At 41.4% G+C, this 23,921-nt stretch overlaps 1 protein-coding gene across 6 annotated transcripts in view; it reads left to right on the forward strand.

Annotated features, from left to right (window-relative positions):
• Nucleotides 1-23,921, forward strand: part of wdfy3 (WD repeat and FYVE domain containing 3) — a 400,898-nt gene that overhangs the window by 22,050 nt on the left and 354,927 nt on the right. Inside the window, exon 1 of one of the 6 annotated variants that reach the window (XM_060826098.1) lies at nt 13,039-13,120. The exons of the other annotated variants lie outside the window; for them this stretch is intronic. The gene's annotated coding sequence lies outside the window, so the exon portion shown is untranslated. Of the gene's footprint in view, nt 1-13,038; nt 13,121-23,921 lie in introns of those variants that run through there. 6 annotated transcript variants of the gene reach the window in all.

The following is a 23,921-nucleotide window of genomic DNA, read 5'->3' on the forward strand; positions in this document are numbered from 1 at the left end:
TAGTAAAACCTGTTTGTAGCGTGTTGATGAACCACACCCAATATGTAACTGTTAAGTCACAGTGATAAACACTGATTTACTTTCAGTTGATCGCAAGATATTCACTGCTGACTCATAGTTTCTCTTAACTGGGCTCAACTAGCTTGCAATTTAAAAATCCAGCAGAGTCTGACTGCTCATTTAAAGTTGAGCTTGATAAAAGCTTACCTGTGAGATTCCCAAATTATCTCTTATGCCTTATCATAATCTGACCTAATCATAGTGTGATCCCATACTCGCGCTTCCTGTAATCTGTGTTGTCTTTGATAATTTATCCATCTCATCCTAAATATAACAGTGTAAGTAGTTGGAAACTATTGTCAATTAGGGATGCAATATGTTTGAGATTACTGAGACATGGCAGCAAAGTGACCAGTGCCAGGACCTGGATATTCAAGAAGGTTTGATATTTGTGGCTCAGGCAAAAAGGGAAAGGAGGTGTAGTAGCGTTGCTAGTAATAGATAAAATTGATGCATTACTGAGACTGGCACAGAAAATCCAAATGCAAAACTCAATCTGGATGGATCTAGGAAACCAAAAAGTGTGAAAAACACTTAAGATTTGTGTGAAGGCCTCCAATGGTGGCAAATCAGGGTACAGGAATCAAACAGGCAATTTGAGAAAAAGTAAATAGGTACAATGTTATTCATGGGTAGCTTTATTAAACATCTGGACTGTGAAAACCATATTAGCAATGATAGTGTTGCAGGAGTGTGGAGGATGGATTTTAAATTAGTAGATAAAGGCACGAACAGGAGGATGGATACTACCCTATGTTTGATATGGTACAATGAGAAAAGAGGGTAATTAGTAATCTTGTCAAAATTTCTGAAGGGAGAGTGAAAAACTCATTAGATGGAAATTTTTTATTTTTTTTCTTGTATTCATTCGCGGCAAATAGGTATTGTTGGCTGGCTACCATTTATTGCCCATCCCTAGTTGCCCTTGAGAAGGTGATGGTGAGCTGTCTTTTTGAATTGCTACAGTCCACCTGTTATATGTTGACCCACAATGCCATTAGGTAGGGATTTCCCTGGATTTTGACTCGATGACAGTGATAGAACAGTAATTTCCTAATCGGGATGTTGAATGGTTTGGAGGGGAACTTGAAGGTGGTGGTAATCCCATCTATCTGCTGCCCCCATGTCCTTTTAGATGGAAGTGGTCGTAAGTTTGGAAGGTGCTGTCTGAGGATCGTTGGTGAATTTCTACACTGTATCTTATAGATTGCCACTGACATTTGGAAGCAGCAGTATGTACTGAGGTAATGGATGCTTGTGTATGTAGTGCAAGAGAAGCAGGCTGTTTTGTGCTGGTTGTTGTCAAGTGTCTCGAGTGTTGAACCTTCAGCCATCCAGACAAGTGGTGAGAATTCCATCACACTGACTTGTGCCTTATTGATGATGGACAAGCTTTGAGGAGTCAGAAGGTGAGTTACTCAGCACAGTATTTCTTGTCACTAACGTGCTCTTGTACCTACTGTGTTAATGTGGTGAGTCCAGTTGAGTTTCTCATCAGTGGTAACCTGCAGGGTGTTGATAATGTTGGATTCCGTGATGGTAACACTATTGAGGGGGCAGTGCTTAGATTGATGGTTATTGCCTGGCACTTGTGTGGTGTGAATGTTACTTGCCTTTTGTAATTCCCAAGCCTGGATATTGTACAGGCCTCATTGTACTTGCACATGGACTACTTCAGTATCAGAGGAGTTGTGGTGCTGAACATTATGCCCTCATCAGTGAATATTCCCACTTCTGAACTTATGATGGAGGGATGGTCATGAATAAAGCACAAGAAGGATGGTTAGGCCTAGGACATTACCCCGAGGGAACTGTTGCAGAGATTTCCTGGATCTGCGATGACTGCCCTCCAACAATCACAACCATCTTCCTGTGTGCTAGCTGCTAGGTTCTTTTACTCCTGAGATTCTTACACACTTGATGAATGGAAGAGATTGAATTGATAGTTTAGCTTGACAATAGCAGGGGAGTATTGTCTAAATGAAGTGTAAATTAAAGTGGATAGTCATCTGCGTTTTTTCATGGTTTTCGTCTGGGGACTGCAGAAGCTAGAGATCAGAGTCAAGACTAAAGTGTTGCTGGAAAAGCACAGTAGGTCAGACAGCATCCGAGGAGCAGGAAAATTGGTGTTTTGGGCAAAAGCCCTTCATCAGGAATGAGAGAGGGAGCCTCCAGAGTGGAGAGAGAAATGGGAGGGGGTTGGGGCTGGGGAGAAGGTAGCTAAGAGTGCAGTAGGTCGATGAAGGTGATAGCTCAGAGACGAGGTTGGAGTGGATAGATGAAGGAAGATTGGCAGGTAGGACAGATCATGAGGATGGTACTGAGCTGGCAGGTTGGAACTGAAGTAAGGTGGGAGGAAGGGAAATAAGGAAACTGGTGAAGACTACATTGATGCCCTGGAGTTGAAGTGTTCCGAGATGGAAGATGAGGCGTTGAATGGTGAGGGAGTGGCGATGGAGGAGGCCCAGGATCTGCATGTCTTCGGCTGTGTGCGAGGGTGAATTGAAATGTTCAGCCGTGGGGTGGGGGGGGAAGAGGGGGTTGTTTGGTGTGGGTGTCCTGGAGATGTTCCCTAAAGCGCTCTGTGAGAAGGCGTCCAATTTTCCAATGTGAAGGAGACCCCATCTGGAGCAACAGATACAGTAAATGACACCTCTCTTCCCTTCCTGGCCATCGCCATCTCCATCAATGATGACTGACTTAACACTGACATTTTGTTTTTTTTTAACAAACCCACCGACTCCCACAGCTACCTGGATTCTACCTCTTCCCACCCTACCTCCTGCAAAAATGCTAGCCGGTATTCCCAATTCCTCCACCCCATATCTGCTCCCAGGTGGATCAGTTTCACCATAGAACAAACCAGATGGCCTCCTCCTTTTTAAAGACCATAATTTTCCTTCCCATGTGGTTGAAGATGCCCTTCAACGCATCTCATCCACATCCTGCACCTCCGCCCTCAGACCCCACCCCTCCAACTGCAATAAGGACAGAACCCTCCATCCTCACCTTCCACTGCATGCATAAACTGCATCATCTGCTGATATTTCTTCTACTTACATCCCTGGTGGTGGGATTAGTTTGTATTTCCCTCCCTACTCTTATCCATTTTCCACAAAGACCATTTCCTCCTCAACTACCTGATCAGGTAGATGGCACCCCCCCCCCCCCCCCTGCAAAAACAATCCACCCTCCACTCCTGCCACTGCAGGAATTGCAAAACCTGCACCCACACCTTCAGGTTAACATGCAGGTTCAATTGTAGTTAGGAAAACGCGCGCAATGTTATCATTCATTTCGAGAGGGCGAGGATACAAAAACAGGAATGCACTGCTGAGGTTGTATAAAGCTTTGGTCAGTGTATTTGGTATTTTGTGTATCCAAGGATGTGCTGGTCTTAGGAAGTCCAGATGAGATGAACAACTATGATCCTGGGAATGAGCAGCTTATCATATGGGGAGCAGTTGAGGGCTCTGGTTCTGTACTCAGTGGAGCTCAGAAGGATGAGGGGGAATCTGATTGATTGAAGCTTCCAGAATAGAATGGACGTGTGAGAATGCATACAGGGTATAAGCAGGTAGAGAAAGAGTTAAATTGAGTTTTGTGAAACAGGAAGTTCAGCTGAGCATGGCTCAGATCCAGTGAGACCTTGCAGTTGTTAATGGGCTCATATCCCATACAGATTCTCACATGGAGAAGTTTCCGTTAGTAGGAGAGACTGGACCTGAGCGCACAGCCTCAATGTGATGAAGGTATGACCCTTTGGAACTGAGATGAGAAGTAATTTCTTCCAGAGGATGGTGAATCTGTGGAACTAATGGCTGCAAAAGGCAGTGGTGGCTAAGCCGTTGAGTGTATTAAGCCTGAGATTGATAGATTCTTGATTAGTAAAGGATCAAGGATTACAGGGAAAAGACTGGAGAATAGGATTGAAAAACATATCAGAAACAAATTGAATTTGATGGACTGAATGGTCTAATTCAGCTCCAATCTTCTGACTCCTCTTGTCTGTAGCTTTCTGTAGTCCTCCTTGATTTGAATCAGACTCTTTTCCTTTATTCTTCCTGCCAAAGTGCATAACCTCACATTTTCCTATATTTCATTCCATTTGCCGAGTTTTGCCCACCTGATTGACCTGTCCACATCCTCTGTAGACTTTGTCATCCTCACCCACATTTGTATCATTCATATAGTGTTTTCATCCAAGTCTTTAATAAATATTGTAAATAATCAAGGTCCCACAGCACTGATTTCTGTGAAATCTGCTAAGTTACAGGTTCCTATCCTGAAAATGTTGTCATTATCCCAGCTGTCTTTTATTCGTTAGCCAATCCTCCCTCCATGCTAATTTTCAACCGCCTGTGCTATTGACTTTTATCCTATTAAATAGCCTAATGTGTGGTTCCTTGTCTTCTGATGATCCAACTATATTATATCCACTAGTTCTGCTTTATCTATTCAGCTATTTACTTTCTCAACGAGTTCCAGTAGATTTTGTTTTTCTCTTTGTGAAACCATGCTGTCTCTAATTGAACACCTTTGTATTTCCAAATGTTCTGCAATTCTATTCTTTGTAATGGACTGTAGCATTTTCCCAATATCAAATGTTAGGCAAACTGGCCTATTGTTACTTTTTGTTTCCTGCTCTTTTTAAATAAAAATATTACATTAGCATTATTCCAATTCTCTGGGACTTTTTCAGAATCCTTGAAAGATTACTATCAGTGCATCCAATATATCTGCTGGTACTTTTAATATCCTTGGATAATGTATCACATCTGGTCAAAGGGACCCCAGTTTGTAACCTCATTAGTTTCCCGAGCATTTTCCAGTAGTGATAGTTACTCCTGTCATCTTTTTGCTCCTTGAATATTTAGCAGTTTTGGAATGCCACTAAGTGTCTGTACTTCAAAATCTGGAAAATTGAACTGCTGACGTTAGCTATTGGGAAGATTAGATTACTTACAGTGTGGAAACAGGCCCTTCGGCCCACCAAGTCCACACCGACCCGCCGAAGCGCAACCCACCCATACCCCTACATTTACCCCTTACCTAACACCACGGGCAATTTAGCATGGCCAATTCACCTGACCCGCACATCTTTGGACTGTGGGAGGAAACCGGAGCACCCGGAGGAAACCCACGCAGACACGGGGAGAACGTGCAAACTCCACACAGTCAGTCGCCTGAGTCGGGAATTGAACCCAGGTCCCTGGCGCTGTGAGACAGCAGTGCTAACCACTGTGCCACCGTGCCGCCCTTAAAGATCAGGCAGTTTTTTTTTAAATGTAAGTGCTGAAATCAAGAACCTAAAACTATCTGGAACACATTGGAGTTTGGATAGTTAGAAGCTAAGTGGGAAAGTATATTTACTGTTTTTCTTAACTGCAGCCTACAAATTGTTTTCTAATTTGATAGGAACATAGAAAAAGGAATAGGCCATTCACCCCCTTGAGCTTGCCCCATTATTCAATGAGATCATGGCTGATCGAACACATTTCAATGGCTTTTACCCATCCCATTGCCATTATTGTGTGCAAGTGGTAATCAGGAATTTATTTGTTAAATCTATGTCTTAACCATGCTCAAAGTGAGCTATTGTCAAGAATTCCAAAGCTTTACAACTCTCTGCATGAAAACAGTTCTCCTCATCACTGACCTAAGTGGCATCCTTCTTATTTTTAATCTCCTTGCTCTAGAATCCCAAACTAGGGTTACACCTGCATTTACCCTGTCTATCCACTTCAGTATTTTGTAAGTTCAAGATTTGTGCAACTCATCCATGGATTCTATCAACGAGCACATTGACCTGGACTCAATATACCGGCCACTGCAACGAACAATGGAACCGGCATCCGGAAGCAGCAGGAATGGAACCAAATAAATTCCAGAAAACACAGTACAGCAGTGCTTCACAGGAGGCTCTGAAACGCTGAAGATGTCACCTAGACTTTAAAGAATACAGGCTCAGTTTACCCAGTCTGTCTTTACGGGCTCGAATGTCTAGAGTTTCCAGCTTTGCCTCTGGTTATAATGCATTCACTTTTCTCATCCAAGTCGTTAACAATTATCATAATTTGTTGCCAACTCCTTCCCAACTGCCTGAAGTCTGCCTTCAAGTCCTCACCCCATTTCCTATCTTATGCCATTATTATGTGAACCACGACTTCTGATTGCTCCCCTCTTTCAGAAGGATGTTTTGCAGCCACTCAGTGATATCCTTTACCTTCACATCAGGAAGGAAACACACTGTCCAGTCATATATACCAAAGAGATATGTCTAATCCCTTTCTATGTAATCTCCTGTAACATTGTGCTTCCATTCTTCATTCTCCTCTTTTGTATATCTGATTTCACTGTTATGCCATAGCTATGGTTCTGGTTGTACTCCCCGAAGGACCCATCACCCTCACCATTTCCAAAATAGAATGTCAATTAGCAAGCATGACAGATTCATAGAACTCCTGCACTACATGCACAGTGTTCTTAGACTGCCTGATAGTCAAACATTTCGTCTTTGCCTGTATGTTTCTAATTTGTGGCATGACTGCCTCCTTATCTGTGCTAAGCATGCAGTTCGTGTGTCATAGATGCAGATCAGTGACTTGAGCCAATAGTAGAGTTCCAAAATCCTGAGCTCAAGCTTTGTAATACTTCCGACCTGGGTTCTCATGTTGGTCTGAATTTCCAGTCACTTGCTCTGTCTCAGGTTCACTGTAGTGAAGTCTCCAGCATTCTGACATGGCAGCTTAATCTCAATCCTTTGAGCAATGAAAATGAGGCATTGCATTTCGTTTCTTGGATCAGATTTCCTTTTAACAAAGAAATTTATGCAATTTTTCAGAATTCATTAATCATTACAACCTTAATGCTCAAAGTTAAGACAAATGACATCTAGGTTAAAAATAGCATAATTGAAATGAGTAAATATTCATCAAACTTTAGACACAGCATTTTGTTGGTACAATACAGAAAATCATCCAAGTCCATCAATTGGCAATAATGACCTCTTTATTGGACCAGATTTGACCCTCTGATAGCAAGAGAAAATCTAAGTCTGCACTTCCATATTTTTTTCAACATGGAGCATGACCCTTGGTTTTTTTTTGATGTGTTGCAAAATGTTAGCAAACAATATTCCTCTTTCATTTCCCTTTCTTATATGGAACAGGAAAAGGAAAACCGCATATATTTAATAGTAAGCTATTTTGAATTCGCTAGTTTTATCCTGTTTTGTGTTGGAATGAGTAAATAATAGTAACAATGTAGATATTATCAATAATCTCGCTGACTGGATGTTACTTGGGGAGTCCAGTTTTTTAAAAAATGACTGTGAAATTTCTTTTTGTTTTGCTGCATTCGTTCAACAATTTGCATACTTCCCATTTTAACCTGTATATTTTCAAAGTTCTCTTCATTGAATGACTACTTAGTAGGAGATGCTTAACCTCTTTCCCATGAGAAACCTGCATTTGCTTGAAGCATCCCTATAATTATGTGAATGTTAAACAAGAGAGCAGAAAACTGAAACTGTATTCTGTTCATCCTGAATTTTGTTATTTCCCATTTGACCACTTCTTCTGGTACTTTGTAGGATTTCCTACAGGTATGAGAGACTGGGTGAGGGTTGTTTTGAGGTAGCTGCTGCCACCAATTGTATATCTCTTCTGAGGAAGAGTCACTCGATCTGAAATATTCTGATTTCTTTCCATAGATGCTGCCAGACTCAGTGAGCTTCTCCAGCAATTTCTATTTTTGTTCTTTAGTCTTTCTTTTAATTGGGCCTATCTAGTTATTGGCAGAGGATACATTACCATAGCTAATGTAAAAATGAGTAAAAGTAGGTCTGTTGCATGATGGTGATAAATTCAAATGCATTTGTTCAGGTGTAATTGTTAGGGTCTTGGGGTCTGTTCCCGCCAAGGAAAAGTAGAATTACTTGAGACATTAGTAGAATGGGTGGAATCAATGTAACATGATTATTAAACGCTTAAGACTCATTTCCTCATAATTATTATGATATGGAATTTGTTTTATTAGACTCTGAATCATAGAATGATATATTAATTATCTTTTTAAATAGCCACAAGAAAGTTGTTTTCAATTTACTTTGCTATTTTGGTGCTTGTCTTATTTTTCTAGCATACATCTTTGTTCCAGCTGGATCAGATTGGCCTTTATAAATGTGTTGTATAAACAAGCCAAGCCTATTTTCATCTGCATGCATTATGTGCTTTAGGACTAGTATTTTAGTGGTTCAGGTCTTGTTGCTCTGGCATAGGGGAGCTGATGGCCTACTGTTATTATCCTTGGTATTATTCCTGGAATGTTAAACCAGAGACCCAGATGACATTGTTGGAATATTACGTGCAGTTCTGGTCTCCTTCCTATCGAAAAGATGTTGTGAAACTTGAAAGGGTTCAGAAAGGATTTATAAGGATGTTGCCAGGGTTGGAGGATTTGAGCTGTAGGGAGAGATTGAATAGGCTAGGGCTGTTTTCCCTGGAGTGTCAGAGGCTGATGCCCCTTATAGAGGTTTACAAAAGTTTACAAAATCATGAGGGGCATGGATAGGATAAATAGCCAAAGTCTTTTCCCTGGGGTTGGGGAGTCCAGAACTAGAGGGCATAGGGTTAGGGTGACAGGGGAAAGAAATAAGAGACCAAAGGGGCAATTCTTTCACTCAGGGTGGTACGTGTATGGCATGAGCTGCCAGAGGAAGTGGTGGAGGCTGGTACAATTGCAACATTTAAAAAGCATCTGAATGGGTATATGAATAGGAAAGGCTTGGAGGGATATGGGCCGGGTGCTGGCAGGTGGGACTAGATTGGGTTGGAATATCTGGTCGGCACAGATGAGTTGGACGGAAGGGTCTGTTTCCGTGCTGTACAACTCTTTGACTCTGACTGTACATACTGGGTATCCAGTTTGAACCCCACCATGGCAGATGGTGGGATCAGAATTTAATAAAAAAAAATCTGGAATCAAGAGTCTAATGACGATCATAAATCCATTGCTGGTTGTCGTAAAAACCCATCTGGTTCACTAATATCCTTTAGGGAATTAGGAATGAGCAGTAAATACTGGCCTAGCCAATCTGGTAATGAATTAAAAACAAATTGATGGGAGCCTCGTATTTTTAAAAAGCATGCTGAACCCATCCACAATGTTATGATACCATTATGAAAACTTAATATTTTAAACTTATTACTAGTGATCCATAAGACCATAAGATACAGGACAGGAGCAGAATTAGACCATTCAGCTCATAGAGTCTGCTCCGCAATTCAAACATGGCTGTTATCTTTCTCAACCATGTTGTCCTACCTTCTCCCTTAACCTTTGATCTCCTTACTAATCAAGTGCCTATTTTTCTGTCTTGAAAACACTCACTGACTTGTCCTCTGCAGCCCTCTAGGAGAAAGTGAGGAATGCAGATTAGAGGAGAGCTTGTGGTGCTGGAAAAACACAGTAGGTCAGGTAGCATCCTAGGAGGAGGAAAGTCGGCGTTTTGGGTTTGCCTAAAACGTCAACTCTTCTGCTCCTCGGATGCTGCCTGACCTGTGCTTTTCCAGCACTCTCCACAGCCCTCTGTGACAATGAGTTCCACAGGTTAACTATCCTCTAGCTCAAGAAATTCCTTCTCCTCCTCCTCCTCCACCGATCTAAAGAGTTGTCCCTTCACCCTGAAACTGTGCCGTCAGGTCCTAGTCTGTCCTACTCTCAGAAACATCTCCATGACACTCAATCCAGCCTGTTCAGTAATCTGTAAGTTTCAATGAGATCCCCCTCATCCTCTGAAACTCCAAGCATTGACCCAGAGTCCTCCATTGCTCCTCATATGACAAGCCCTTCATCCCCGGTATGGGTCTTGTGAGCTTCCTCTGAATCCTCTCCGAAGCCAGAATATCTTTCCTTCAATATGGGACACACAAGTGCTCACTGTATTCCAAGTGCAGTCTGACCAGAGCCTTGTACAGCCTTTGCAGTGCATCTTTATATTTGTATCCTAGCTCTGTTGAAATTAATGCTGACATTACACTTTCTTTCCTAACCACCAAATGAACCTGCCTATTAACCTTCAGAGAATCCTAACTCCCTTTGTGCTTCAGATTTCCAAAGTCTTTTCCCATTTTAGAGAATAGTCTCACGTGTATTCTTCTTACTAAAATGCATAACCTCATGTGTTCCCACATTGTATTCTAACTGCTACTTATTTGCCCACTCGCCTAGCGTGTCCAAGTCCTTTGCACCCTCCCTACTTTCTCAACACTAGCCCTGTACCTATCTTTGTGTCATATTCAAACTTAGCAACACTGCCATCCGTTCCTTCTTCCAAATCATTAATGTATAACGTAAACAGTTATGGTCCTAACACTGACTCCTATAGAACTCCACTAATCACTGGCTGCCATCCTGAAAAAGACCCTTTTATCCCAAATCTCTGCCTTCTGCCAGTCAGCCAAACCTCTGTCCGTGCCAGTACCTTGCTCCTAGCACTGTGGGCTCTTATTTTGTGGGATCCTATGCAGCTCTTTGTCAGAAGCTTTTGGGAATCCAAATAGAATGTGTCTACTGGCTATCCTTTTGTCTAACTTCCTCGTTACAATTCTTTGAAGAGGTAACAGATGTGTCAGACATGAACTCCCCTTAATGAAGCTGTGCTCACTCCACCCTATTATACCATGCAGTTCAAAGTACTGTGCAATCTCATCCTTAGTAATGGACTCTCAAATCTTGCCAACAACTTTGGTCAGGCTAACTGTTTCAAACTTCTGCCTCTCTCCCTTAATAGGGATGTTACGTTAGCCATTTTCCAGTCCTCTGGGACCTTTCCCAAAAGATCACCGCCAATGCCTCTACATTCTCCTCAGCTATCTCCTTCAGAGCTCTGAAGTATCGTCCAATGTGGGTGATGTATTTGCCTTTGGACCTTCCAACTTCCTCAGTACCCTCTCTGTGATGGCCACTGTACTCAACTCTTTCTTCTGACTGTCTTGATGTTCTGGTACATCACTGGTGTTTTGCTCTATGAAAACTGATGCAAGATACCTACTCGGCTTCTCCACCATTTCTTTTATTCCTTATATTTACTTCCCGAGCCTCGTTTTCCAGGGTCCAATGTCCATTGTTGCCTCGTTCTAGCATTGTAAATATCTGAAACAAGTTTGCAGTCTTCTTTCATATTAGTAGCTAACTTGCTCTCACAGTTCATCATCTTCCTGCATATTGCTATTTTAGTTATTCTGTGTCCCCAATTGCCTGGCTTCTCAGATTGTGCTTTTGTTCTGTCCCTGACTTGCATTGTCAGCTGCAGTTGCCTTAAGATGTTTCTTCTTCCCTGGGGTGAATCACTGCTGTGTCTGTGGAATTATCCCCACAAACTCGTGCCATTGCTGTGCCAATGTCTTCCTTGCTAGACTTCTAATGAACTTTGGCAGCTCCTCCCTCACATTTTTGTAGTTATCTTTTACTCAATTGCAATACAGTTACATCTGATTCAATTTTCTCTCAAACTCCAGGATGAATTCTATCATACTCTGAGCAGTAGTCCCTAGGAGTTCCTTCACTTTCAGCTGCCTAATCAAGGCTGTTTCATCCATATGCTGAATCCAGAATTGTTGGTTCCTTCAGCTCTACTACAAGCTGCTCCAAAAAGCCGATCTTGTAAACATTTCATGAATTTCTTTTCTTGAGTTCTGCTACCAACCTGATTTTCCCAGTCCACATGCATATTGAAGTCCCCCATGATTGTTGTAATTCATGCCTTTTATGTCTCCTGATTTGTTTTCTTTCCCATATCCTGACTTCTGCTAGAAGACCTGTACACAGCTTCCATTAGGGTCATTTTTTTCTTTAAGGTTTCTCAGCTCTACCCATAGGAATACTATGCCATCTGACGCTATATTACTACTTGCTATCAATTTAATTTAATTTCTTATTCACAAGGCAACCTGTCCCATCTGCCTGTCCTTTTGATGGAATGTGTATCTTTGGATGTTTAATTTCCAGCCATGAGCCTCTTGCAGCTGTCTCTCTCTGATATCTACAACACCCTACCCACAAATTTCAAACATGCTCCAAGCTCATTTACCTCTGTATACTGTGTGTATTTAAGTACAACACACTCAGTTTGATGTTGACTGCCACCATTCTCATCGTTGTCCTCTTATCTGCTGTGCCTGAAGTTAAATTCTTAGCTTTCCCATATTTTGTGCTGTTACTTGTTCTCTTTCATTAAAGTCTGCTGTCCCCCCAACTTTTTTCTATAATTTTCCATGCAACATTACCCCCCTAACACACCAGCCCTGACCCCATGTGCACACATACCTTAGTTTAAAGCCCTATCTACATCCTTGGTAATTGATTCACAGCAACTCTGTCCCAGCATGATTCAGGTGGCTCATCTCCTATGAGAGCAGCTCCCTCCTTCCTTAGTACTGATGTCAGTGTCCCATGAATATGAACATGTTTCTCTCTCACCAATCTTTTGAGCCTCGCTTTTATCATCTTTAATCTGCTGACCCTGTGCCAATTTGCTAGTGGCTAAGGTAATAATTCAGAGATTACCTTTTTGGTTCTGCTATTTAATTTAGTCTCTACTCAAGTTCCCTCAGCAGAGCCTCTTTCCTCTTTCCTCTTCCTGTTTATGTTATTGATAACTATGTGCATCGTGATGACTGGATAATTTCCATGCCCACTCCAAATTCCTCTGCTGCCCAAATGAGAGACCCTGAACGTGAGCATCAGGCAAGCAACAAAGCCTTTGGGACTTGATCCTGGCCACAGAACAGTATCTGTTCCCCTGACCCTATTGGTCCTGATTACAGCTGCCTTTCTATTTTCTCCCTCGTCTTGAATGTTACCCTGTACTATGTGGCTAATGTCAGTTTTCTCATGCTCCCTGCAGCCCACACTTCCTTCCACACGGGGAGCAAGAATCTCAAACGTGCTGGACAAGCTCAAGGCCTGAGGCTCCTTCAGCATTATGTCCTGGATCCCTATACCTGTCTTGCTTGGAGTCGCACCCTCCTGTCCCTGACCACGGACCAAATTTGAGGTAGTGTGACTCCTTCCTGTAAATGTTTACAGGTAACTGTCTCTCTGCATGAGTTGTCGCAGAATTCAAAGCTCAGGCTGCAATTCATCAGCTGTGAGCCAGACTTTCTGAAGCAACCAAAACTGCCTGCAGATGTGGTCACTATGAACCGCAATGAGGCCCACGTCATGCAAGTACAACACGTTGCCTGGCCTGGCCTGGTATCTCTAATTACTTAGTTTTAAATTTGATTTTTAAAAGTTTCACACTGGTTTGTAAATAATTCCCCTATTTACCTTCAATCTGAAAGCAACCTATAACACATAGTCAAATTGATAGTGATCACCAATCAATGAACTTACTGCTCATTAATAGTTAATGGTATCTCTGTTTTTCTTCCCGGGGATGCTGTAAGATCTGCTATATGTGTCTAGCATTTTCTATTTTTGTTTCAACAGTCATATTACTGCAGTACTTTTCTTAAATTGAATCAAATCAGTTGGAACAAGATCTTTGCATGTTGTCTTCAGCGTTAGTTTCATGCATGTGAATTCACTTAAGTATCATCAGTTTCAGTGGCTATCTATTTCTTTACCGTGGATATTGAATTAGACATTTAGATCAGGGCAACATTAATGGCATGTTGATCTATGCATTGTCTTTTTTAGGTTGGAATAGTCATTGTTATTTTATTGTTCAATTAAATGTAGATACTTATACCATAATTAAAATAGTAATCAGTGTAGAAGGTGCTTGGTATTTAAGTCTCTCTGTTGACGTGAGATTTAAATGATCTTATAAATAACTGGTATTTGATTGATTTGAGCCCTGCTGTTTTACACGGCATTTCAGTGGAAGGTTGTCAGACTGATTTATGTGTAAATATCACCTGGGTAAAGAAGAGAAAACATCAGACTTTTTAAAACAATTTTCATTGTTTTATTTCTAGAATTCCAATTGCAATATTGTGTTCTTATTAAGTAGAAGTTATAATATTTCATGTATAGGATTAATGTGTAGAACCTTTAGCTATGTGGTAATGACTAGTTCTACATTAGAATGTTGGGCAGTTCTTTAATGTACTTTTTAATGGTTTAGCAGTTTTGTTTTGACAAAATTGTTTTCATATTTAATTGTTTTATAATAATTGTTAGCTCAGTTTGTTTCAAAAAACACTTTAGTGGATCAAGGCAAGTTTGATCAGCAAATAGTAACTTTGAATCTCTGATACAATCTTCTGTTCCAGTGTTTCTGATCTGACCACCTTTCACTTTCTTCTGAGGATTCCTCCTCCGTATGGTTACTAGGGTCTTTCTATGTCTACATGCACTTCTATTCCCACCCTTGCCCTTCCAGAATCTTAAAAGCTTCCTTCATTCTCACCCACCACCCCACTAGCCCGATTAAATGAGACCATTGTCTGCATTTTAGCCAAGTAAAATGGATGTTGCTGCCTCTTCCAATATTCTGAAGGAACCACTCAGTTTGTGATACCCTGTTGCAATCCTTGGTCACCCGTACCATCCGTTCCTGACCCTGCACCAGCTTTTCATGCAAATGCAGGGTGTGCAACACCTGTTTGCATTTTTGCCCTTCTCACCATCCAAAGTCCTAACCCTTCCTCTCTTCTCTCCCCCCCCCCCCAAAAAAAAAACCATCAATTTGCTTATACTACTTTAGCATACTATTTATGATGTGGTGTCTGCATTGGAGAGGGCAAACTTAAACTGAGTTACGACTTGACTAAGTGCCTCAATGATTGTCATTGCAAGGTCAAGGAACACCTGTCATCTTTTGGTTGTCTTGAGATACCCTCCCTAATGCTAGCTTAAATGTTTTTATATGTAGAGGAAAGGATAGTAAAGATGATTTTCAGTAGGAGTGAGAATAACAGGGGGACTTGAACTTTCCCAATATTAACTGGGAATAAAATAGTTTTAAGTACTTTTAGATGGCTCAGTTTTTGTTCAATATGTGCAGGAGAGGTTTCTGTCACAGTACATAGACAGGCCTACAAGGGGCGATGCCATACTGGATTGGGACTGGGGAATGAACCTGGCCAGGTGCTAGATTTGAGGTAGGTGAGCACTTTGACAGCAGTGACCATAATTCAGTTATGTTTACGTTAGCAATGTGCAGGGAGAGGATATACCACAAGGAAAGTGATATTGCTTGGGGAAATGCAATTATGATGCGATTATGTAAGATTTAGGATGCATAAAATGGGGAAGGAAACTGCAAGGGGTGGACACACTTGAAATGTTGAGCTTATTCAAGGAACAGCTATTGCATATCCATGACAGCTACTTCCCTACCTGATAGGTATATATTTATTGAGAGAGGGAGCCATGGTTTACTAAAAAAAGTTGAAGCTCTTGTCAAGAGGAAAAAGAAAGCTTATGTGAGGATGAAGCGTGAAGGCACAATTAGGGGGCTTGAGTTAAGTTAGCCAGAAAAGATCTCAAGAGGGCGAAGACCGGAGTAGTGCCAGAATACAGTAGGATAGTAAATTTTGTTTTTTTTTGGTAATTATAGGCCAGTGAGCCTTACTTTGGTTGTGGGTAAGGTGTTGGAAAAGATTATAAGAGAAGATTTATAATCAATTGGAAATGAATAATTTGATTAGGGATAGTCAACAAGCTTTTGTGAAGGTTAGGTTATGCCTCACTAACTTTGAGTTCTTCAAGAAGGTGACAAAATAGGTGGGTGAAGGTAAAGCAGTTGATGTGGTGTCTATACACTTCAGTAAGGCGTTTGGTAAGGTTCCACATGTTAGGCAATTGCACAAAATAAGGAGCTTCGAGACTGTAGGTAACTTAGCAGTTTGGATCAGAGCACTCGGAGGAAACCCACGCATACACTGGGAGAATGTGCACACTCCGCACAGACAGTTGCCTGAGGTGGGAATTGAACTCGGGTCTCTGGCTCTGTGAGGCAGCAGTGCTAACCACTGTGCCACCGTGCCGCCCACTTAGAGTTGGGGATAGTGTCAAAGGATGTGGGTTACAGAGAGATGTAGATAGGATGCAAAGCTGGACTGAGAAGTAGGAAGAGTGTGAGGTAGTTCACTTTGGAAGAAGTAACAGGAATGCAAAGTACTGGGCTAATGGTAAAATTCTTGGCAGCATAGTTGAACAGAGAGATCTATGTCCAAATGCATAAATCCCTGAAAGTTGCCACCCAAGTTGATAGGGTTGTCAAGAAGGCATATGGTTTGTTAGCATTTATTGGTCAGGGGATTGAGTTTCTGAGCCATGAGGTCATGCTTCAGCTGTACAAGACAATGGTAAAGTCCCACCTGGAGTATTGCGTGTGGCTCTGGTCACTGCATTATAGGAAGGGTGTGGAAGCTTTGAAAAGGGTTCAGAGAAGATTTACTGGGATGTTGCTTGGTATGGAAGGAAGGTCTTACAAGGAAAGGCTGAGGGAACTGAGGATGTTTCCATTGGAGAGAAGAAAATTGAGAGGAGACTTGATCGGGACATATAAGATAGTCAGAGGGTTAGATAGGGTGGACAATGAGAGCTAGCAAAGGGATGTTGCTTTAAATTGAGGTGTGATAGATTTAGGACAGGTATCAGGGTTAGTTTCTTTACTCAGTAGTAGGGATGTGGAACAGCCTGCCTGCAACAGCATTTTAAATGGGCATTGGACATAGACATGGATAATAATGGAACAGTGTAGGTTACATGGGCATCAGATTAATTTCACAGGTTGGCGCAACATTGAGGGCCAAAGGGCTTGTACTGCGCTGTAACATTCTATGTTCTATGTTTCTTTCTGTCTTCCGTTCTGATGAAATGTCATTGACCTAAAACATCAACTTTTCTTTGCATGGATGTTGGCTAAATTGCTGAGTATTTCCATGACTTTTGTTTTTATTTCAAATTTCCAGCATCTGCAGATTTTTGCATTTGCCACTTGCAACTTGTGTAAGGACAAAAACTGATTGTTCTGCCTTATGTCTATAATAAATTCAGGTGAATAAAATTTTGTTGAATGAAGTTTGGAAGTTCGCTTTGAGCAGAATTTGGGCGAGGTAACACCTATTCCAACAAGTCATGATGAACCTATCCCAACAGTCAGTGCATCAGAGGTCAGATCAGTTTTCCTTTGTGTGAATCCAAGGAAAGTGATGGGACCAGAACAGTGTACCAGGCCATTCACTCAGAGCACACGCCGATCAACTGGCAGAGGTCTTCTCGGACATCTTTAACTTCTCCCTGCAATAGGCCACTCTCCCTGCCTGTTTCAAGAGGGCCAACATCATCCCTGTGCTGAAGAATGCTCATGCAGCATGTCTCAATGACTACCGCCCAGTGGCAGTAGTCATTGAGATTAATGTAGAATATCTGGTCGGCATGGACTAATTGAACCAATGGGCCTGTTTCTGTGGGCTCTATGGTTCTGTAAGTGCTCATAATCCAGAGCACTTAGTTCACAGTTGAGGAAGAGGGAGTTTAATCAGCGATTCACCATCCTCTCATTTAACTGGAGACATTCATTCAGTGTGTTCTAGGCACAGCGGAATTCTAAACTTCCCAGGGAATTCCTTCAGAGTCTGTCATGGTGGGGATCCTCAACAGCCCTGTACATAACTCGCACTTATGCTGACATAATGACTGACTGACTGTCCATTGGAAAATCTGGTTATAGTCAATGACGTTACATCTCTACCTTATGCTTTGAAGAATAGTTAGAAAGTGAGCAGAATGGAAGATGGGATAAATGCAGTAGACTAAATTAAAATAATGCAAATAAATCATTGTTTCACTTGGAAAGTGTGCTTGAGTCCTTGAACAGTGAGAAGGGAATAGGTGACAATTACTGCATCTTACACTCTCGTAGGTAAAGGTGCTACAGGAAAAGAAGGGGATGTGAGGCGTGACTGAAGAGTAGAACAAAGCATTATGGAGGGAACACTCACTTTGAAATCCTGAAAAAGGGGGGGGGTAGCGGAAGATTTGTCAGCAAAATCAGGCTTGAAACAGGCAGAAGGAGGACATACACAGTTCTTTCAGTTTTTATAAGGAGGATAAAGCCTTGTCAATGAGGATAAACCAAAAATGTCAGAAGTTTTGGTTAATGTCTAGTTCGTGAAGGGTTAAGATTGCGAATCTGGAGGATGTTATTGTGACACTGGAAGGATTTGAAAATGCAAGTAGCACTTACAATTGAATAGCTATTTGCAGAGTCATTGTAGGCCAGGAGTGCTGAGTGGTAAAAACAATGACTGCAGATGCTGGAAACCAGATTCTGGATTAGTGGTACTGGAAGAGCACAGCAGTTCAGGCAGTATCCAAGGAGTAGCAAAATCGACGTTTCGGGCAAAAGCGCTTCATCAGGAATAAAGGCAGTGAGCCTGAAGTGTGGAGAGATAAGCTAAAGGAGGGTGGGGGTGGGGAGAAAGTAGCATAGAGTGGGGGAGGGGGATGAAGGTGATAGGTCAGGGAGGAGAGGGTGGAGTGGATAGGTAGAAAAGGAGATAGGCAGGTAGGACAAGTCTGGACAAGTCATGGGGACAGTGCTGAGCTGGAAGTTTGGAACTAGGGTGAGGTGGGGGAAGGGGAAATGAGGAAACTGTTAAGTCCACATTGATGCCCTGGGGTTGAAGTGTTCCGAGGCGGAAGATGAGGCGTTCTTCCTCCAGGTGTCTGGTGGTGAGGGAGTGGCGGTGAAGGAGGCCCAGGACCTCCATGTGGTTGAAGCTTAGTGCATGACACAAGCAATTGCGATTTAGATGACTAGTCAGTTGATATAACAGAAAAAGATGTTTTGTGAAGCTTTTTATTTTGCAGTCATCAGGGCATTTTGCAAGAATACACATTTGAGGAGAAAACCAACGTTTTTACTATGTGAGTGGAGCATGTGGGCTGGTTAGTATAAGGAATGTTGATTGTTTCTGCAGTGTATCCAATAAACAGTTTTATCATAGCTAAATTGTTTGAACCTTACGCTTCAAAGGCCTGTCAAATGGTTCCACTTTGTTGTTCTTGATTTTATCTTTGGTTCATCAAGGGGATATGTGTATTCCAACACATTTCTGACTTGTTACCCGAGAAGAAATTTTAGTGAGCGTGAAAGCGAGTCACTAGCTGTAAAATACCAGGCCCAGGCCTACCCTAAGTGTAGAAGTAGACTCCAGTGCGACATGTAGTTTTGGAGATATAAGCTTCATGGCAGCAGCGACTGCTTTAGAGTTCTGCCACCCTCCTTGGCTTACAGATCATTTATCCTGTCATACATCTCTGTCTCAATTACTGGTTGTGACAACTTTTATGTCTTAAGTTTCGGAAGTACTAATCTGTGACATGTTCCTGTAGCCGTGGCATTTATATAACTGGTCCAGCTGAGTTGTTAATCAATAATAATCCTAAAGATATTGTTGTTAAGAGACTTGATTATGGTAATGCCTTTAAATGTCAAGAGAAAGTATTTAGGCTTTTTCTTGTTGAGGAGGGTCATTTTATCACATTTATCTAGAAGAAATGCTACTTTTCACTGATCAGTTCAAAGCTGAACACTGTTTAGGCTTGCTGCAAATGAAACTGAGGTGCTTTATTGTCTGAGGAATTACAAATTACGTTGTATTCAACATTCAGTACATTGCCCCACTTTTTCTCCTTGAGGCGGAGACGGATTGATGGCCGTTCTGATAGCTGAAGACTTGAACCACAGCCTCAGGACAAAGCCGCATGAGTTCCTCTTGGCAAAGATAGTTATCCTGTGCCAGACAACAGACTCGCTTTGTTCCAGAAATTAATCTAACTGGTTATTTCCTATTGATTTTTTTCCTATGTTGCTATATGCTGCTTTGCTAGCATGGAGAGTGAACCTCCGCTCTGGAAGTCTGGAGTCCAGGCAGTAATGAATTTTGGACATGGATGATCCAGTCACAGCCTTTTATTTAGCAATGGTGAGCAAAATATGCATGTGCCAGTTGGCACTGCTGGCTTTTTAAAAAACAAATGTGGAATGTCACATTGCTGGTTCTGCCAGCATTAATGTCCATCTCTAATTACCCTTGAGAAAATGTCCATCTCAAACTAAAGGTGCTGATGAGTTGACTCATTTTGCTGAAACCCACGTAGTGCAGAAAGACTGACAGCATTGTTAGGAAGTGAGCTTTGAGCCGGCCACATCGAGGAATGGTGGTTTAATTCCAAGTTAGAATAGTGTTGAGATGATATGGTTTCCATGCATCTGCTACTCTTGTTCTAGGTTTCACGATCACAGGTTTAGACGATGTTATCAAAGTGGCCTTGTTGAGTTGCTGTAGTGCAGCTTGTAGATGGAACAGACTGCTGCCATTGTACTTTGGTGTTGGAGGGAGTGATTGTTGAAGACGACGGATGGGACGTCAATCAAGAGGGCTGCTTTGTTTTGGATGGTGTCGACCTTTTAGAGTGTAGTTGAACTGCACGCATCCAGGCAAGTTGTATTCCATCACACTCCTGACTTGTGCCTTGTAGCTATTTCAGACTTTGAGTAATCAGAAAGTGAGTTATTCCTTGCAGAATTCCTAACTACTAATCATTCTTTGTAATCCTAGTATGTAAATGGCTGGACCAGTTCAGATTGTGATCAGTAGTAACCCTGAGGAGGTGGTTGATGGAGAGTTCTGTGATGATAATACCATTGAATATCAAGGGAACGTGTTAGATTATTTCTTGGAGAGCGATGCCTTCATCACATTGTTGATAAATAAGTGTAGACTCGTCTTCTAATTGGCTTGTTTGATTTGTCCAGCTTCGTGTGGATAGGACTTAGCAGAAAATTGTCTGCATTTTGACGTGGATGTCAATTTTGTAGCAGTAGTGAAGCAACGTGGTCTGGATGCATGGCTTGTAGTGGAACATGACAGCTAGGATCTCGAGATTCACAGCCAATCCTGTATTATAAATGTGTTCGGCTGTTTATTGATGTGATTAGAAACAAAATTTAAATTGACTTTCAAGAAACATTCTTTTAACAATGAGGTTTATAAATTTATGATTTGGGACTATGCTGTTAATTCAGGTTAGAATGAAGGAAGTATTTGACATGTTTGTCTGCCTGGCAGCCGGTCTGGGTGGTTTGATTGCTACAGATTAAATAAAAGGAAGAAAGTGTTTGTGCTTGGACAGCAACCTATATGCTGGCACTGGCTAGATAGTCTCCAAAAAGGCCTGAGAAGTGTCCACATATGCTTTAAATAGTCCATTAGTGTGAAGGCTTACCGGGATAACCTGCCAACATTTCTTTCTGCATATAAGACTCTTATGATTCACGTTGCTGTAGTGGACTTTGAGATGTGCCATTCCAGGGAAAGCAATTGTGAAATTGGATTGTGGACTGTTACATTTCTTGGTTCCTAAGTTTGAGATAATTGCAATTGTGAATCAATACTGCAATTGCATTGTGTGTACTTGCTCCTTAGTGTAGTTGGTAGGTTGATAGACTGATCCATTGTTACTCGATACATGGCTGAAATACAGCTGTAAAGTGTGGCAACTTGGCATTATCATGTCAGTTAGTTCTTAGGTCCAAATGAATAATGTAATGTAACACTATTTTCTTAAAAATGCACTGTCTTATCGTAGACAGCATAGTCTGCCAGGATCTGGGAAAATCCTTCTGATTTACAATGCTGGAATATGGATAGAAGCTCCTGTTCAGATTTAAAAGAACAAATTGGTGTGGATGGACTGGGTTTCGGTCTCCGGGGCACTGGCTATAGTACTGGGGTAGAAGGGAGCTATTCTGATGGGATAAACATGACTTAAACCATGCTAGGACCAACGCTGAAGCAAATTGAATAACCAGAGCTGTGGAGAAGACTTTAAACTAATTAGATGGGTGGAGGCTTTGGGAGAGGGGAAATGTCGGCTTACAAAACAAAGATTGCAGGGTAGCTTCTTGGATAATGATACCCAGAGTGGGGCAGAATGTACAATTGGAGAAAAATAGCAGCAAATGAGCTCACAGAGATAAAATGGTGCAAAGACAAAGCTACTGGCTCTTGAAGCAAAATAAATGAATTAACAGCACAATAGAGATTAATTAGTATAATCTTACAACCATCACAGGCACAGTTACAACAAACACTACCTCCCCCCACAATTATTTTTTCAGTGCAGATCTCAGAGGTCCATACACAGCTTTCGAAAGCAGAAAACAATGCATCATCATACCCATCACTGTGCAGAGAATCTCCCAGTGGCTGTGCAGCCACACAGCATTAAAGGAAATGCTAACAAGGAGACCAGAATTCAGAACTAAGCATTCACTGATACGTGACTGTTCAAAAGACAGGTAGGAAGGATAGGTTGATGAGATATCTTTGTTATTACAAGACGGAATAAGTCTAATCTCAAAAATGATTTTGGATTGGAAGATGTAATTGGGTGGATGTAAATAATAAGGAGAATATTGGTGGATGCAGTCTATAGGGCCTCATCAGTGCTGGATTGGAACCATAACTGCTTCTTGAAGCATTGTGTTTTAGCTCAACTTCTTTCTATGGTGGAAAATTTCATCACCTCACCACTCTCTGGCTGAATGATATGTTGTTGATCTGACTAGAGATCAAGCTATTTAGATCTGGCAATATGTAATGACGGAGGTTGAATAAATAATCTGAGTTAAATATCTCCCTGAAGACAATGACTATAACATGGTAGAATTTAGCATTGAGTGTGCTAAACTTAAATAATCATAATCACAAAAGAGTGACCAGGTGGAGTGGGTAGGTAAAGGGGTCAAGCAGATAAGGTGGTTGAAGAGACATTTAAGAAAGTAGTTCATGATTCACAGCAAAGTATATCCTAATGGAGAAATCTAGGGAAAGAAAAATAATCATGGTTAACTAGTAAGTCAAGGAGAGCATTAAATTGAGAGAAAAATATGCAGTGTAGCAAAGATTGGTGGTAAGACTGAGATCTGAGAGAGTTTTACAAGCCAACAAAAGATGACCAAAAGGAATAAAGCAGGAAAAAATGACCTTTGGGTGTAAACGAGAGTTTCTTTAAATATCTGAAAAGGAGCAGAGATGCTAAAGTGAACACATGCTTACAGAAATAATGGGCAACCTGGAAAGCAGGAAGGAATTTGTTTGAGGTTTAAAGTTTCTTCTGTAGTTTAAAAAATGGTTCCTAAAAAATGATGTTTGGTTGGAAGAGCTTTTAGTCTGTTATTACAGCAAATATCTTCAAACATGAAAACTTGTCATCCTTTCAGCTATTAATTTGAATTTATTTTCAGAAGTTTTTCTGTCACTACTGGGATTGTGATAACAGTCTAATTGTGGCCAAGTTGAGAGCTGAATTTTTGACCAGAACAAAGTAGCATTCAGCACTGGTCAGTAGACCTGCCAACATGATGGAATGAGAATACCAGGTAGACAGTTATGCATGTTCCAGTACTGAAGGAGTCATTTGTTTTATAGAAACAGACCTTTCAGTCCAACTGGTCCATGCCAACTAAGTTTATAGAATTATATCTTATTTGAACAGTCTATCTCTAGAAGGATAAATACGGATCATGATTAGAGTGCTGCTGGAAAAGCACAACAGTTCAGGCAGCATCCGAGGAGCAGGAAAATTGATGTTTCGGGCAAAAGCCCTTCTTCATAATTTTTCCGTTCCTTGGATGCTGCTTGTCCTGCTGTGCTTTTCCAGCATCACACTAATTTAGACTCTAATCTCTAGCATCTGCAGTACCCGCCTCTGCCTACGTACAGCTCATGTTCTAGGACCCTTAATACACTTAGTGGTTTTAAAATTATTTAAAGCTTTGTTTATATGATTGCTATGCTAAGGGCATAGCACATCATCTTAAGCAA

This window comes from Hemiscyllium ocellatum, chromosome 1, assembly GCF_020745735.1.
Source record: "Hemiscyllium ocellatum isolate sHemOce1 chromosome 1, sHemOce1.pat.X.cur, whole genome shotgun sequence".
NCBI classification, from domain to species: Eukaryota; Metazoa; Chordata; class Chondrichthyes; order Orectolobiformes; family Hemiscylliidae; genus Hemiscyllium; species Hemiscyllium ocellatum.